We start from the raw sequence: 17,416 nt of genomic DNA on the forward strand, positions 1-17,416 counted from the left end.
TCTTCACAGGAGTTACGGGTACAAAAATACTGTCACCCCCCCAACCCCCCTTTCCTGATGCATCCAACATTTTTTTCGAAAAAAAAAAAATGGAGTTTCATTTCCCTTCAGCCAGTTTAGCCCATTATTATCAACTCCTGGCGCCTCTAATTGTTCACTGAAAACAGTGGTTTGGATATTAATAGTCTATAAATCAAGGCCCTACCTGGGGCTCGTTGTCACGGAAACAGGACTCAAGCCCACAGCGGCTTCCCCGTCCTCAGGAAGTCTGGGCGAGTTAGTGGGAGTTAGGGATGGTTTTAAAGCTCCTGTTATTTCTCCCACTTTCTGCAATTTCTCAGGGCCAAGTTGTTGGGGAAAGAGGAGCTGGTGAGGCAGGGGAGAGTAGAGTGGACCGCAGCAGCTTGGAGAACTCTTCGGGACGGGAGGGAAGGAGGACCTCGGAGCAAGCCTCGGGCATCCTGAGCTCTTCTCCTAGGGTGTGCCCCGGCCCCTGTTTCCGCGGCGAGCAGGCCCCCTCCGCTGACCCGTCCTGTCCTCCCTGCCTGGGCGCTGGGCTACCCGGGGAGCGCGGGCAAGTTCCCCCAGAAGAGAATCTGAGGAGCCCGGCAGCGGGAGGCAGAGAGCGCAGCGCGACGGTCCGACAGGCTAGAACCGGGCAGACTCCCCTTTGCCCCCACGCCGGCGTCCTGGAGGAGGTGGCCCGGGACTTGAACACGCACCGCCCCCCCCCCCGCGCCCTCCCAGAGCCCCGGGGCGACGCTCCGGGATCCGGCTCTCCAAAGCAAAGCGCCCCGCTCGCCAAGTGCCCCCGAAGCCCACGCGGATTCCCGCGCCCCGGGGTGCTCGCCGCCGCAGCCGCCAGGGCCTCCCGCGCCCCGCGCCCAGGGCTGAGCCCCCCCACCCGCCCCCGGGCCACTCGCGTCACGCGCCCCCTGGGCCCAGCGCCTCCTCTGCACTCGCGCCGCGCGCCCCAGCCTCGCGCACCCGCACCCGCTCCCGCCCCCGCTCCCGCCCCCGCCCCCGCCGGCCGCTGGGCCCTCCCGGGACTCACCTGCGCTGGGGCTGGAGCGGCGGCCACCCCGAGCCCGGGGGCGGCGGCGGCGGCGGCGCGGGGGAAAGAGGGCAGCGCGGGGCTCCTGGCACAGCGGCCGCCGGGCGCCTGGTGCTGCCGAGCCGCGGACCCGCCCAGAGATATAAATAACATTATCTGAGGAGGGACATTCCTGCCGGGGGACATCGCTGCTGCCGGGACCAGATAGTCCCGCGGCGGGGGCGGGGAGGCGGGGCCGCAGCCTCCCGCAGCGCCAGGCCCAGCCCCCGCCTCCCCACCCACTCCCGCACCTGCCAATCAGCCTCCGCGCCGGGGGGCACCTGCCGGGCCTCCGCCCGGTTCCCGCGGCCGGCCTCCGCCTCCTGGCTGGCAGCCTGGGCCCGGGACGCCAGAAGCCCGAGCCGCCCGCAGCGCCCCCATCGTGGTTCACCTCCCCTAACCGCGCGCTACCGCGAGCTCCCTGCGGCGGGAAAGGGGTTGGACTCCGCAGCTCAGGCCTAATTCGTGCGCCCTGGGCGGCGAGCCCGGCTACACAAATGAGCCCTCTGGCCTTTCCCGCTCAGCGACCCCACTGTGTACTGTCCGCTGTTTAAAATATATCAAAATATATCAAAATCACACGCTTAGACCGTACGGTGGGCGAGGCGCGCGCCCGGGCCATGCGCCCCCGCTGCGGCGGGTTTGGGAGGGGAGATCGTTCCCCCAGGGCTGGGTGTTAGCACGCTCCGGGGCGGACTTCACTTGGCAGGCGGAGTGAACAGACGCTGGGAGCCCCCGCCCCCAGCCCACGGGCTCAGTGTCTCTGTTTCTGTCTGCAAATCTGCGAGGACCCGGCGATGCTGAAGGGGCGCAGCCCACAGTCTCACTCAGCAGCTCGCATATCCCAGGGACCGTAAGCAACAGGCAAACTGCCACACCAGCCCACCGGCACCTCCTGTCCGGCCGCTTTCCAGGCTCCAGGCGAGTAGGGGCTTCCTCACTGCAAGATGGGATGGGGTGGGATGCGGTAGGCCAGAGAAAACACTAGAATCAGTGGTGCCAAAGAGGAAAGACAAGGCATCTCCCGGTACCCCCGGAGAGAGATTCGCAGAAGAAAATGGGCAGCTTGCTGGTCTGTCCATTTTCTTGACTTTCTTAAGATACAAGGTTATTGCTCAACAACACTTAGTGGTACGCCTCATTGTAGCTTTCCTCTTTCTCCATCGGTTGTTTCCAGGACAATGTCTCACCCGGGTGAGACAGGTATCAGCCCAGGTGATCTCAGGTATTATGGATGGCAATGGAGATTAAAAGCACAAAGATGTAGAAAAGAGTTGTAACTTTGACACTGCCTGGTGTTCTTAACAACGGAAGTCTTACTCCTGAGTTATTTGCTTGGGAGTATAATTATGCTGTTTTCCAGGATTCACCAGGAAAAGGGTGTTTAATCGCCAGATGTGCATGCTTAGTTTATATATTGAACAGATGCAAAGATATCTCACTTCCTGCTGCAGCCACACTTCTCAAGAGTGGGCATTTTAGACACAGATGTGCTAAGTGGAGCAAACTCCACAGATATTACATAGCCATGGAACTCTCCACCCCACCCCTCTGATGTCTGGGCTCTTATTAACCTCAACTTCTCAAGAGTCACTAGTAATATAGGAAAGATGATACCAGAATACTCGTGGTCATCCATTAGATTAGCAGTGATGCACCCCTCCTTCTGACAACATTTAAAAATCCATTTGTTTATTACTGAGTTAGAAACAGAAAGATCTTTTTCATTTAAAAAATTATTTAAGAACCAAATTCTGGCAAGGGAAACTCAAGAAAAACAGGCCAGCTTCAAAAGCTGAGAGTATGATATATCTCAAGTAGAAATCCTTGATCTATTTTTGAAAGGAAAAAATGGTGAGAAATTATTTATGTTTCTTAAAGGCCTTCTGTGAATAAACTTATTAAATAAATTCATGATTCCTGGGGATTGCGGCTCTGCAGCTACATAATTGTATACTAGTGAAACAGATTATTTCTTAGCTATAGGTCTGTGGTACTGAACTGAAAAGTTGAACACATATTTCTTTGTAGCCTTAGAATTTATAATTTTCAACCACAAGAAAAATTAATATGATATAAGTACCAAATCAGTGGACAGATTACCCTAGGATTTTACAAACCAGCTCAGCTGCTTTAGTTATCTCCACTTTAGCTGAAAGCTAAATAATTCAATACAACCTCATTTGCTACAGAGCCTGTTATCCTGACAGCATCCTCAAATGCTTTACAGCTAATAGAGTTACAGTGAAATGATAAATCAGAATTGAGGGAGAGAGGAAGTTTAGGAGCACAGAGGGGAAGGGCATTGTCACAGAAGGGGGGGGGGAATAGCAAACCCTAGAGTGTGGGAATGAGAAATTAGGGAGAGATAAGAAGGAAAAGCTGAATATATGGGTTCATAATCAAGGTCGTTGTGAGCAACAGGGATTAACTCTGCAGGGATTTTCTGAGAAGAGTATGTAATGCCTCCTGAGAGTATGTAATGCCTCCTGAATGGTCTAAAGGGTGGGAGATTGGTCCTCATTCTCTTTGGTCCAGGGGCTGCACCTTCTTTATCCCATCCATGTTGACACTTCACACTTCCAAGCTAACCAGCAAGCTCCCAATAGGTAATCTGCAGTTCTGGGATCAGAAGGGAAGGTGTGCTTTTGAGACTATCTCCTGTCAGCCAGTAAACCAGAAAGTGAGAGTAAGCACTCACAGAATAGCCTATCCAGCTCTAGCTAATACCAATACGTAAGGCCAAGGGGATGTAAATTGGGATGTTAGAGGAACCTGACACAGGAACTTTCACTTTTTATCTCTGTAGTCTCAGAGTTTTTCACATTGAGCTTGTATTATTTGGTAATCAGTAGAGATAATAAAATAATAGAGATTAGATCAAGATGGATCCATCACATACATTTACCTTTCTTCCATCCCAAATCTCAGAAAAAGATACGTCTTAGAATAAGAATTTAACAGCGCAGGGAAATAAGACAAAGGCTGATCAATTTTCCAAGCATTTTTAGGAAATCCTGAAATATAGAAAAGAGAGACAGGATCTGATCTATAGAGAAATACAATGAGAGAAAGTCAAAACAGGCTCAGGAGAAGGAATAGCTTAGGGAAGTTCTAAGCAAGAGTCAAAGGATACAAGAGAAGGTGGGGGCCCATAGGAAAGAATAATTCATTAAGGAACCTCCTCTCCCTGCTGGCATTAAGTATCATATGTTTGCCTGTCGGATAAAGAAGCGAGTGGAGATCCTGGAGCCAGGGGCAGAACGCAGGTATTTACTTACCCCCAGAAATGACAAGGAACCTTCACTCTCTCCTGATAGTATGTGTGCCCTTCCTTCACAATCCCTGAAGAGAGAGTGTGGTAAACAGAATAGGCAGGCAAATGAATTCTCAACTAAAAGATCATCAAGCAGGGTGCCTCAATGGTTGAGTGTCTGCCTTTGGCTCAGATCGTGATCTTGAGATCCTGGGATCAAGTCCTGCATCAGGCTCTTCCCCTAGGGAGCCTGTTTCTCCCTCTGCCTATGTCTCTGACTCTGTGTGTCTCTCGTGAATAAATAAATAAAATCTTTTTAAATGAATGAATGATCATCAAACAACTGAAACCACCAAAGATTTTGTCAGGGTAGGGGAACCAATACCATGAAAGAGAAGCACTAGACTCAACTAACAGAAGTAATATCAGAGGAAACTAAGTTAATAAAATGGAACAGATAATTTTTTTTAAAGATTTTATTTATCCATTCATGATAGAGAGAGAGAGGCAGAGACAGAACCAGGCTCCATGCCAGGAGCCCGACGCGGGACTCGATCCCGGGACTCGATCCTGGCACTCCAGGATCACGCCCTGGGCCAAAGGCAGGCGCCGAACCGCTGAGCCACCCAGGGATCCCCCCCCAAACAGATAAATTTAAATGAATTTAAAATGAACTTAAATTTTATTCAGCAAGATTTAAAAGGATATTGGATCCATGACAAGCAATAAGAAAACAAAGACATTTAAAAAGTGGTTTCTGAAATTGAAAATTTATAAGCTAATAAGCAGAACTCACCAAGTGGAAAGACAGATTAGTGGGAACAGAAATATAAAATCTTTAAAAAGGCGGGGCTGGGGGGAATCCTGGGGTGGCCCAGCGGTTTAGTGCCTGCCTTCGGCCCAGGGCGTGATCCTGGAGTCCCGGGATCAAGTCCTGCATTGGGCTCCCTGCATGGAGCCTGCTTCTCCCTCTGCCCGTGTCTCTGCCTCTCTCTCTCTCTCTGTGTGTCTCTCATGAATAAATAAATAAAATCTTAAAAAAAAAAAAAAAAGAAATTCCCCCCAAACACAGTGGAAAAAACAAAGAGATGGAGTTTATAAGAATAGTTGAAAGCCATGGAAGCAAGATCCTCAAAGTCTAATCTCTGTCTAATAGAAGTCATACAAGGAAAGAGAAGAGGGAGTTGAGATAATGAGAAAGTAGAATAAAATTTCTAAGAATTGAGGAAAATATGAATTTTCAGGTTATAAAATCTTAAGTTTAGGGCAGAATGAAGGCTTTTAAATACAGTTTTATGAGCAGCTTAAAGTTTATGATTTATAAAACCCAATGATTTGAATAAAATTAAATCAAAACCAAAAACTATGATAAACTAACTTGCTGTGCCTTGAATTAAGACTATTTTTACTGAATCATAGAATCGAAGTTGTTTGAAATTTAAAACTACTTTGTTTGAGAAATGATTATATATCAGAAAGCTACTTACAGAAGGAAAAGCCAAGCCAAATAGACCTGAACCTACCTGATGTTTCACTCATTCAAATCCCTGCTAGCAATGGAGGAATCGAGAGAATGTACAGAAAACTTCAAAATAGTGGCTAGAGCTCAAAAAACATTTGTTCCTTTCTTTATCCTTTCACCAAGAGATGTATTTCATGAAATTAAGCTAAAATTTCCATTCTGTTTCAGGAAATATCTGGGGGAACTATGCTGTTTACAAATCCCAAAGACAAAGCAGGTGTGCAAATACCAAACTGACCATCCTCTGAAGGAGCAGGTGACACCAATTTCAAATTTCCCTCCACCAATAATGGAAAGGAGCAGAAGAACAAGGCTTACATACTGTCATCCACTAGTCCACGGAAGCACTAGTCAGGCTTTGTAATAAATGAGCATCTATCCTTCTAACGAAAAGTTGTTCCTGAGCTTTTTCCTCCCTTTTTAGGATTAGATTGTCTGTTTCCTAAGGGATGCCAGCTTTTATAGGTAAAATTGCAGACGTATATTGGGGTGTGCCTGGAGGTGCTTAGCGTTCTACAGTTGCACTGTTTGGGCTGTATGAGTCTGCTAGGGTTTCCGTAACAATTACCACAGGCTGCGTGGCTTAAACAACAGAAATTTATGTTCTCACAATTGTGTAGGCTAGAAGTCTGGGATCAAGGTGTTGGCAGGGTTGTTTCTTCTGAAGCTTCTCTCTTTGACTTGTAAATGGCCATCTTCTCCCTGTCTTTGTATGGTCTTTCCTCCATGCCTATGTCGTAATCTCCTCTTCTTCTTGTTTTTAAAGATTTTATTTATTTGTTTGAGAGAGAAAGAGAGAGAGCACAAGCAGGGGGTGAAGCAAGCAGAGGAAGAAGCAGAGTCCCCGTTGAGCAAGGAGCCCCATGCGGGGCTAGATCCTAGGACCCCAAGATCATGACCTTAACCAACTGAGCCTCCCACATGCCCTCTAATCAACTCTTCTGTAAGAGCACTATCATATTGGATTAGGCCCACTCATATAACCTCAGTTTACCTTCATTGCCTCTTTAAAGGCCCTATCTCCAAATATGGTCACTTTCAGAGGTACTGGGGGTTAGGATATCAACATATGAATTTGGGGGGCACATAATTGAGCCTTAACAGCCCCCATCTTTTCTCACATGAACTGCTTCTATAAGCCTCCTAACTGTTCTCTCATTCTCTAGTTTCATTCTCCTTCAATTCTTCTTCCATGTAGTAGCCAAAGTACACTTTCTAAAAAGGAAATCTCATCATGTCACTCCACTACTTTAAATCATCCAGTGGCTCCCCATTGCTTTCAGGATATAGTTTTAAGTTCAACAGCATCTAGCACAGTTTCTGGCTACAAGATGTGCCTCCTAAATGTCTGATGAGTAAATAAATGAATTAATGACTAATCAATCATGGAACCTAAAGAGAGCTGCAATTGTGGAGATCAGTCAAAGAAGGAGGTAATTTAGTCATTCTATTTGGCTTAAAAGTATATACTTGTGATTTTTTTTTTTCCCAGGAGAACTACTTTCCTATTTATGTTTGGGTAAGATTATTTAAATAAATTCACATTCCCTGAGAAATAACTGGCAACATTTGTGCCTGAATTTCACCAGATCCTCAGCCGCCTTGGCACATTCATACCTAACTTACTGTCTATGGGTGAGAAATGGAGCCAATTAAATAGGTTTTATGTTCATACCTACCACCAAGTTCACCTACAGGGGAAAGGGCCTGCCATCTTCCAATGTCTCGTTCACAATGAGGCACAGCAAATACAATGGTGATTGTTCAGCACAGTTTTGTTTTGTTTTTTAATTTTAAATTCAATTAGAGGGCATGGAATTTTGTCTCTGTTTGCCCTACCTGTCAGTAACATTTGCAAACCTCATCCTTAGAACGAGGCCATGTTCCAATATGCCAAAGTCTTAAGCGCACAGGATTAAGAGCATTGGAAGGTGGATCAAAAAGCATCGCAGTTAGTTGATATTGTTTTGACATTAGCATTCTTATCTTGAGTACTCTACAAAGCATATAATCTATATGTGGATAATTGAGAATGCATAAACCTGAAACTTTGTTCTCTTCCTTTATAGATATTTATCAAGCCAGGAACTCAAATCAAGGGAGAAAGTATAATTTAAAAATTGAGTTTGTTAATAAAGAATGACAGCAAGAGTTACAATTCAACCAATTAAACAATTTTTTGAAAAAAAAAATAAATAAACAATTTTTTGTTTATGTGATAATTACTGCCAACATAAATGGTCTTAATTGCTTTTATTAGTGAGCAGTTTCTACATTCAAAATATTTTTTTCATAATGTTAACCAAGACCTTTGGGAAAATTTCAATAAAGTTTGGAAAGATATTGCAATAAAAGACTTCATTACCTCTGCAAATTCATCTCATTTTCTATTCTGTGGGATATTTCTGCAGCTGCTTAACTTCTGTTTGGATATTTCTTCAATGCTTTAAAGCCTATAAGAAACTATGATTCAACTCAAACGTGATTTATTTTGTAGAATAACTACTCCTTATCAAAAACATTTTTCCTCATTTTCCTTTGTGTAAGGCAAATTCTATTTTTAAAGGATTACTTATCATTTTCTTTTTACCAAATGCCATATAATCATTTTTATTCAATTTCATGAAGTAAATTGCTATCATTATCCTTATTGCTAGATAAAGAAACCAAGAAACTCAGAGTTCAAGTAATTTTCCAAAAAATCACATAGAACTCCAAATCCTTTGCTTGTTAAAGAGTTATTTATCCAGGAAGCACTATCTCATGGTTTTTGAATTAACACATTCCCATGATATTTAATAGATTATCCATAGTATAGACTAATATTTTAAGTCAATAATCAAGCCAAGGATTTAGCCCTAAATTATGCTGAGCATGTGCAAGCTGCAACTCTATGTTGCTTATCCTATTCTATCATCATCTTAATCATCAAAATGCACATAATGATCCATATACTCTTCCAGAAACTGAAAGAAGTGAAAGCATAGGCCCTCTTTGGAAAGATTTCAAAGGTTTCCTATATCTGACCTCAACTCCTGCTAAACCTTTCTCAACCCCCACTCCTTACTTCTACCAAATACTACCAGAAATTCATAAGTAGGAGCTTGTCCCTTATGATTTCAGGTACTTGAAACATATGGAATGTCCTCATTCCAGAGATTATATAGGAATCCTCAAACTTATTTCATAACTAACAACAAATGTTAAAATGCAAATGACCCTGGGAAGAGTTAACTTTTAAGGTACAGCCTTTTGGCTACTGGAGTAAGAAAAAGCCAGTGCCACTTTGTAGTATTTAAATACTCAGCAATTTTTTTAAAAGAAGTTAGTAGGGTGGACCGGAAAAATCAGCAGACATAGTCAATAGACCTGGATTCTACTCCCCCTTATGTATGCCTCATTTTTTTCTTCTGTAAAACGATATCACTGAACTAGCTAGTCTCTAAGGACTCTTTCAGCTCTAGCTCTATTTTACACTTATAGTAAGAACACTCTAGATGTTCATTATAATAATGTTCATTAAAATGAAAAATTAGAAATCAATGTCCATCAAAATGGAATTGGTTAAACCAGGTATGGTGTATATATATATATATATATACACACACACTACATATAAATTCTATGTAGTCAGTTAAGTGATGATGTGGTTTTATATTTATTCATGAGGAAAGATGTCATGACATACTGCTGAATTCTTTTTTAAAGTAGACATCAAAGCATTTCTATTTGACTAAGAAATAAAGTATTTTATATCAGAAAGAACACTCATAAAATGTTATTTCTATATGGTGAGATTAAGAGTAATCAACATTCAGATAATGAAATATTTTCCCTGAAAGTAAAGAACTCTTCTTGTTGCACAATTGGGCTCAGCTGATCTATTTTTCTTAGTTATCTCCGTTATCACCAGTGTTGGGAGATGGATTTGCCTGACCCATGCTTGCTCCCTCACCAGTTTATCCCATGCCCAGTGTGAAGATTTGTCAAGCCATCAGACTGGCCATTGGATTCAATCCAAAGCTAACCATCTTAGGGACATGATTGATTCCATAACTTTGTGTTCTTTACTACCATGCTTTAATTATGTGAGTTTCCTCATGTTGCCTAATCAATCTTGATAATTATCACTTATTACTCAAATTTGAAAACATGTAGAATTAAGTATTTGAAAATAGATTAAATCAAACCAAATAGGGAATCATATATAATTCAGCAAAGGAGGAAGAATTAAGTTTTCTAAGTACAGAATGGCAAATAACAGTTGAAATTGGTAGGAAAACAAAATGTTGCAGGAGATTATAAATTAAATATAGGCCAAATTGTAGCTATTGTCATTCAAAAAGTGTGGTGTGTAGCTGCAACAGCAGCAGAGATCTCACTGTGGGATGTGAGTCCAAGCAAGCTAAGCTGGCCCTGTGCTCTTCCTGAGGGAGCCTTGTGTTGACAACTGAAATTACTAGTTCTATATTATTTTCTTGTCATGCTAAAATTAAAATTCTTAATTTTCAATTGGGGGTCAATATGGGTTAACTATCCGGGAGCTAGGCACCTGGGAAGGGAACTATATTTACAGAAAAGAGAATTTCTCTAGTTCTGACCCACAGCAGCTCAAGAAGTCAATTGGTCTTTGCCTGCTGGAAGTGCTGGTGGTGTTTAAGGACCACGGTGGGAAACTGAAGTGGAATCACTTTAAGTAAAAGACAGCTTATGTGTAATTAGAAATAGTATTTTTTACTAATTTTTTTCTCATATTCTGCTTCCTGAGAGGATTTTGAGGAGGTTCTTGCATCTTATTTACCAGAACAACTTCGTATATTAATCTTTTCTTCCCAACTAGATTGAATAACGCCTGATAAGCATGTCTTCAGTGTCTTTTCTATTGCTCAAGGTGCCTGGTAAAATGCTGAACAATGACAGATGGGCATACATAAAAATAATACTGAAGCGTAATGAGCAGAAGTACATAGTTACTACTGGTTAGATTAATTAGCAAAGCCATGTTACAGATTCTAGCTCTTCTCCTGGATTCCACAAAAGACATGGTGGTCATAGGGTGACCATATGTTCCAGTTTACCTCAGGCAATCCTGGTTTACACCTGTCGTCCTGGCAGAATCATTAATTCCCTAGGACTTTTAAAAATGTGAAAATTACGCAATGACCCTATTGATCACTAAGGGGCCTCCTAATAAATTCCCATATTCAAAAAGTAATTCGACCTTAGCAGTAAATGAAACTTTTGTGGCAAGGAACGACCACAAAGTACAGAGTTAAGATTACATTAACTACTTGCTATTTCCTAAAACAGTTTATCTCTATATAAGTTTAAGTCAACTCTGCCCTCTACTGTCATATGACAGTATTATGACATCATGAAAGGTAGCACTGTTTCAGCTCCTTTGATTGAAGCTGTTGTGTTGGTCCTGTCGATTACTTTAGAAGGTTCTCCCTCAACCTTGAGCTGCTATATTCCTTACTGCCTATGTGGTACACCTAATCAACTAAATCAGAATCTCTGAGGATGAGACCCAAGTGTCATTTTTTTTTTTAAACTTCCTCATTGCTACAGCAAAAGTTGCGAACCATTGTCTAGAATGTCAGATCTATTAATCTGTTGTGGTTCATTCAGTTTTTTTTATTCCATAGCCCAGATTGTACTATATTCCTAATCATATCTGGAGAAGCCTTGGAAATTAGAGGATAAGTGCATCAGGACAAACCTACATCACTACTGAAAAAAATGGCACTTAAAAAAAGCCATTCCAAGGGATGGTGTCTTCCTTGGGTACAAAAATATATTTGTAATTATAGTGATGAAATGGACAGTACTTACTCAGAAATGAGTCTGTTAGGCCATCATCTTTGATGCCACAGCTCAGCCCTAATTCTCTGATGATGGAATTATGTGCTGAGGAAGCTCTAAGATAGCCAAGAAAGTTGGATCAGAAGATGGGGGCAAATGAGGTAGAGCCCATTGCATTAAATGACTGCTTCCTTTTTTGTGAATGTTTAGAGACTTGTTAATGGAGTTCATCATATGGAAAAGCACTGATGTGAAAGCCCAGGAAATCTGCTGGAGTAGAAGTTGCACTAATTAGAACATTAACTAAATTAAGTCATGGCGGGGGAGGGGGGCAGTGAATCCCAAAGTGAATAACAGAGAAAGGAGGAAAATGTAGAAAAATCATTAATAATCAGCAAGAGACAGATTTTGCAGAAAATTAACCAAGAAGCAGGCTTTTTTTTTTAAGTTTTATTTATTTTGAGAGAGATTACAGAGGGAGAGAGAGAGAATCTCAAGTAGACCCCCCACTTTGCTCAGAGACTGACAGGGAGGCTCCATCCCAGAACCCTGAGATCAAGAGTTGGATACTTTACTAAGTCACCCAGAAATCCCAGGCTTTAAATAATAAGCAAAACATTCACTTCCCACTCCTTTTTCCTAAAGTTCACTAGGAAAAACTAATGGATCTCATGTCTGAGACTGGCCCTGTTAAAAGAGGTCTTATTCCTCTTAAACTCCTAACCAAAACCGTGGGATCAGCCAGAGAAACAAACAAGGGTCACTTGGGAATTTTGATAGTGAGCATCAGGGTACTGATGACACCAGAGGCCTCCTAATAGTAAAAGGAGGGGAGAGGGAGATGTACATGATAGACGATATTGTCCTTACACACCCCATCTGGGTTTACATTATTCAGTTCTCCAATCTGGCCAAAGGCAATACTCTAAGCGTAAATGTGGACAAAGTAGAGGTTTAGAAGCAGCATCAGGAATTATTCTAAATGATTTTATCTGTACTGGTTCTACTGTCTGTGGAACATCTACTGATACTTTAAGAAATTCCTTTGCAAGAAAGGAATGGGGACAAGGTAAAAATGTTTCAACAAATGTATGGTTTCATAAGAACGGTTCTTACTTTTTTCTGGATAACAGACCCCTGTGAATAGCTGTTGAAGTTTATAGGCTCTCTCCCCAGGGGAAAAAAATGGACATTTTTAAAAATTTAAATTCTATTAATTAACATAGACTAAAATATTAGTTTCAGAAGCAGAGGTCAGTGATTCATCAGTCTTATATAATATGCAGTGCTCATTATATCACATGCTCCCCTTAATGGAAAAATAGACATTTTAATAATTTTATATACAGTTCCATCCTAGTGTAAGAACACTAGACACACAGATGGCCTACAGTACATGAAAAGGTGCTCAACATCACTGATCAGGGACATACAAATCAAAACCACAATGAGATATTACTTCACACTTGTTAGAATGGCTAATATCAAAAAGACAAAAAAGAAAAAAAACAAGTGTTGGCAAGGGTGTGGAGAAAAAGGAATCCTTATGCACTGTTGGTAGGTACAAAATTGTTACAGCCACTGTAGAAAACGGTATGGAGTTTCCTCAAAAAAATAAAAATAGAAATACAATATGATTCAGTAATTCCATGTCTGGCTATCTAAAGAAAATGAAAACAATAATTTAAAAAGATATACACCCCTATGTTCATCACAGCATTACTTATAATAGCCAATATATGGAAACAACCTAAATGAATAGATAATATGATATATATACACAATGGAACATTATTCAACCATTAAAAAAATTGAAATCTTGCCATTTGCAATAGCATAGATGGACCTTGAAGGTATTATGCTAAGTGAAATAAGTCAGAGACAAATATAATATGATCTCATTTACATGCAGAACCTAAAACAAACAAATAAAAGGTCATAGATACAGAGAACAGATAGGTGGTTGGCAGAGGTGGGTGTGTGTGTGAAATGGGTAAAAATAATGAAAAGATACAACCTTCTAGTTATAAAATAAATAAGTCATGGGAATGTAATATACAGCTTGGTAACTATAGCTAATAATACCGTATTGCATATTTGGAAGTTGCTAAAAGAGCAGAACCTAAAAATTCTTATCACAAGAAAAAGAAATTGGGATGCCTGGATGGCTCAGCAGTTAAGCTCTGCTTTCGGCTCAGGGCCTGATCCTGGAGTTCAGGGATGGAGTCCCACATTGGGCTCCCTGGGGGGAGCCTGCTTCTCCCTCTGCCTATGTCTCTGCCTCTTTCTCTCTGTGTCTCTCATGAATAAATAAAATCTTAAAACAAAACAAAACAAAAAGAAATTATGTAACTATATGTGGTGATAGATGTTAACTAGCCTTATGGGGTGTTCATTTCACAATGTATACAAATATCGAATCATGTTGTATACCTGAAACTAATATAAGGTAATATGTTAATTACACTGCAATTAAAAAACAACCCTTGATTTATAAAATAACCTTCTGCAAATGGATTTTATCATTAATATTATTATAAACATTTATGAAGAACTTATGTACACAAATCTTTTAGCATCACATACACATTAGGTTAAACAATAAAAAGTTCTTGTCTTCCACTTACTCATAATCCAACATATAATGTCATTATAGCTATGTAAAGCACATGCAGTTGCTACATTTAAAAATAAAAACATTTGGGCAGCCCAGGTGGCTCAGGGGTTTAGCACTGCCTTCAGCCCAGGGTGTGATCCTGGAGTCCCGGGATTGAGTCCCACGTTGGGCTCCCTGCATTGAGCCTGCTTCTTCCTCTGCCTGTGTCTCTGCCTCTCTCTCTCTCTCTCTCTCTCTCTCTCTCATGAATAAATAAAATCTTAAAAAAAAAAACATTTGCATCTTCATTGGAAAGGGTAAGGACATGTTGAGAGGTCGTGGGCAAAAGCAGAATTATTTAAGAGTCCATAACATCTTTTCAATATAATCAGGGATTTTTTTTAATGTATTGAATGCTGTCAGTGCAAGGTATGGTATAGATGCTGGAGGATATAAAAAATAAGGACCATAAAGTTTTTGTTTTCAAGATGCTCTCACTCCAATAGGGTAGAGATAGGAGAAGCACACAAATTACTCTAAAAGAATACAGAATTTGATAAATGCCATATAAAAATTACAAAAATCTTTGGGGGAAAGATTCAGACAGCAAGATTATATTTGACAGGATGTGAAATATGACCCCCATACTTTCTTCCACCTTCCTTTGTGAATCTCCTACTGTTTTCACAGGGAAATTTTACCTGGCCACTCCAGATAGAAGGACCAAGTGACTCCCTCTTTTTCACACCTGTAAATCAGTTTGAATATAAGGAAACGTGGAAATTAAGACAGAAAAGATAAACCAAAAGTACATTGTGGCTGGCTTTGAAAAGCTAGGGTGAAGAGCATGTACCTAATTAAGTTCACAAAAGGAATCTGTTGAAGGCTTTTAAGCAAGGCACAGATCGGATCAGAACTGTTCTTTAGGAAAATTAAGGTAGCAGTGGGTATGATAGCTGGAGTGGAGAGAGACAGGAGACAGGCTATTACAGTAGCCAGAGTGAGAAGTAACTGGGGCCTAAACTAGAATGGTGGTTAAGGAAGTGGAAAACAGGATGGCTGTCAAGCTGGAAAATCTGTAGGCCACCAAAGGATTTTTTAACTGGAGGGTTGACTGGGGACTTAGAGAACTCTCAGAAACAAAACAAAACACCTCCCCAGTATTTTAGAGATGTCTTCTCCTAACCTAAATGTCTGTCCCAGCTATAAACACATATAGTTTCTGCATGAACAGAAAGGGGCCCCAGCTACATGGAAGATATTAGATCCATTTTAATCACCTGTTGATCACTAATGTTGAATCCTTTATCAATTTTTTACCTATCTGTATTTTCTTCTTCCCTTTTTCTAGTAAGCTTCTTGCTTGGAATTCAGAGGAAAAAGGTACTATGAGCAATTTGAAAAACTCAAGCTTTATTCTAAGCAAATGAAGTACTATCTACAGTCTAACACAGAACATAAATTCTTTATCATATCGTTTTAAAAAAGTCTTCCTTAATCCTGGCTATTTCTTGAGTTTTCATATTTTTTTCCCTCCCTTTAACTGGCAAATATCTTACAAGATGAACCTTTATTCATTATGTCCCTTGAATCACCATCTCTCATTCCTTAACTCCTGTAATATGGTGCCCACCTCTACAACAACCACAAAATCGGACCTTCCAAAGAACTCATGTCACCATCCAAAAACTATTAATTTTCTCAGTTTTAATCTTCCTTTACTGCTTTCTAACATTTGGCTGTGTAAATGAACTTCTCAAGATTGAGACTTTCTTTTCCTTGGTCTTCTTGATTATATGCTGTCGGCCCTGTTTCCTTCCACCTCTGGAATCGCTCTTCTGCTATCTTTGTAAGCTGTATCCTTTCCTACTCTATAAAATGTATTTGCAACCTAAGCCATAATCTTGGGCTGTCTGTTATTTATGATATTTATGAACATTCAATACTCCACAGAATTCCTAAATCCACATCTCTAGCCATCACCACCTGTCACAGCTCCAACTTAATATTTCCTTTTGGACATTTCCAAATGATGTCTCAAATTCATCATATCTGGGGGAGAGCTCATCTATTCCCCCCCAAAGCTAACTTTTTTCAACTCCCCCACATTCATCAAACGCACCATCATTTTCTTGGTACTCAGTTTTTAAATCTCCAGTTATTCTTAATTGTTCTCTCTCTTTGTCAGTTACCATACTCTATCAATCCTGCCTTTGCAAACTCAAGTCCACCTCTTCATATCCCTTACTACTGCACTATGTACTCTTATCACCTCTCTCTTGGGCATTTTAGAACTAGTTCTTCCCCTTTCTTTCCTTTCAATACACTGAACACTTTAGTTGAGAATATTAATTTTCCAAAACCATTTTGTTGTAAGTATCATTTTCTGCTCAAATCTCTTCAGTTACTTTCCAATCCAATTTATCCAATCCAGGATAAATTTTAAATATCTTATTCTAGCATTTAATAGCTTCCAGTATCTGTCCTATTCTTGCTTCTATTCTTTTTTTTTTTTTAAGATTTTATTTATTTATTCATGAGAGATGCAGAGAGAGAGAGAGGCAGAGACATAGGCAGAAGGAGAAGCAGGCTTCCCGCAGGGAGCCCAATGCAAGACCAACCCCAAGACCTGAGCCAAGAGCAAACACTCAACCACTGAGTGCCCCACTTGCTTCCTTTCTCACACAAATCCTCTACACAAATTTTCTTCTCCAGGTAAAGTGATCTCCAACTACTCCCCAGATATGACATTCTTAGAGCCAACAATTACACAATCCAAGGGCCACCATTCATAGAGAACATAACGTGAACAGTGTCCCCTGGAGTTGTGCCATGGCTATCTTTATTCCCATATCCGTTTTGGTCTTTTGTTCTTGATATTCTCCTGTAGCGTGCTCTCCTCTTGCCTCTGTCCTCCTCTTTCTCCAAGGCCCAACTCAAGGTCTATCACCTCCAAGAACTCCCCCACCAACTACCCTAGCCATTGATAAAAATTCTCTCCCCTTAATTCCTAGACCACAGGTATATATGTAAGTTGAACATATAATTTATCATCCAAACTGTAATGTTTGAGAATTACAGGGGACATAATTATTTTGGAACAAGAGGCATTAACCAAGACAATCCAGGACAAACTGGAGCATA

General features: G+C 41.2%; 1 protein-coding gene across 3 annotated transcripts in view; it reads right to left on the minus strand.

The window, feature by feature from the left end:
* Nucleotides 1–17,416, minus strand: part of SPTB (spectrin beta, erythrocytic) — a 146,364-nt gene that overhangs the window by 121,078 nt on the left and 7,870 nt on the right. The window contains exon 1 of one of the 3 annotated variants that reach the window (XM_072838916.1): nucleotides 1,055–1,201. The exons of 1 other annotated variant lie outside the window; for it this stretch is intronic. The gene's annotated coding sequence lies outside the window, so the exon portion shown is untranslated. Of the gene's footprint in view, nucleotides 1–1,054; nucleotides 1,202–17,416 lie in introns of those variants that run through there. One more of the 3 variants, XM_072838918.1, reaches the window with a different exon arrangement.

Source organism: Canis lupus, chromosome 9, assembly GCF_048164855.1.
Source record: "Canis lupus baileyi chromosome 9, mCanLup2.hap1, whole genome shotgun sequence".
NCBI lineage: Eukaryota > Metazoa > Chordata > Mammalia > Carnivora > Canidae > Canis > Canis lupus.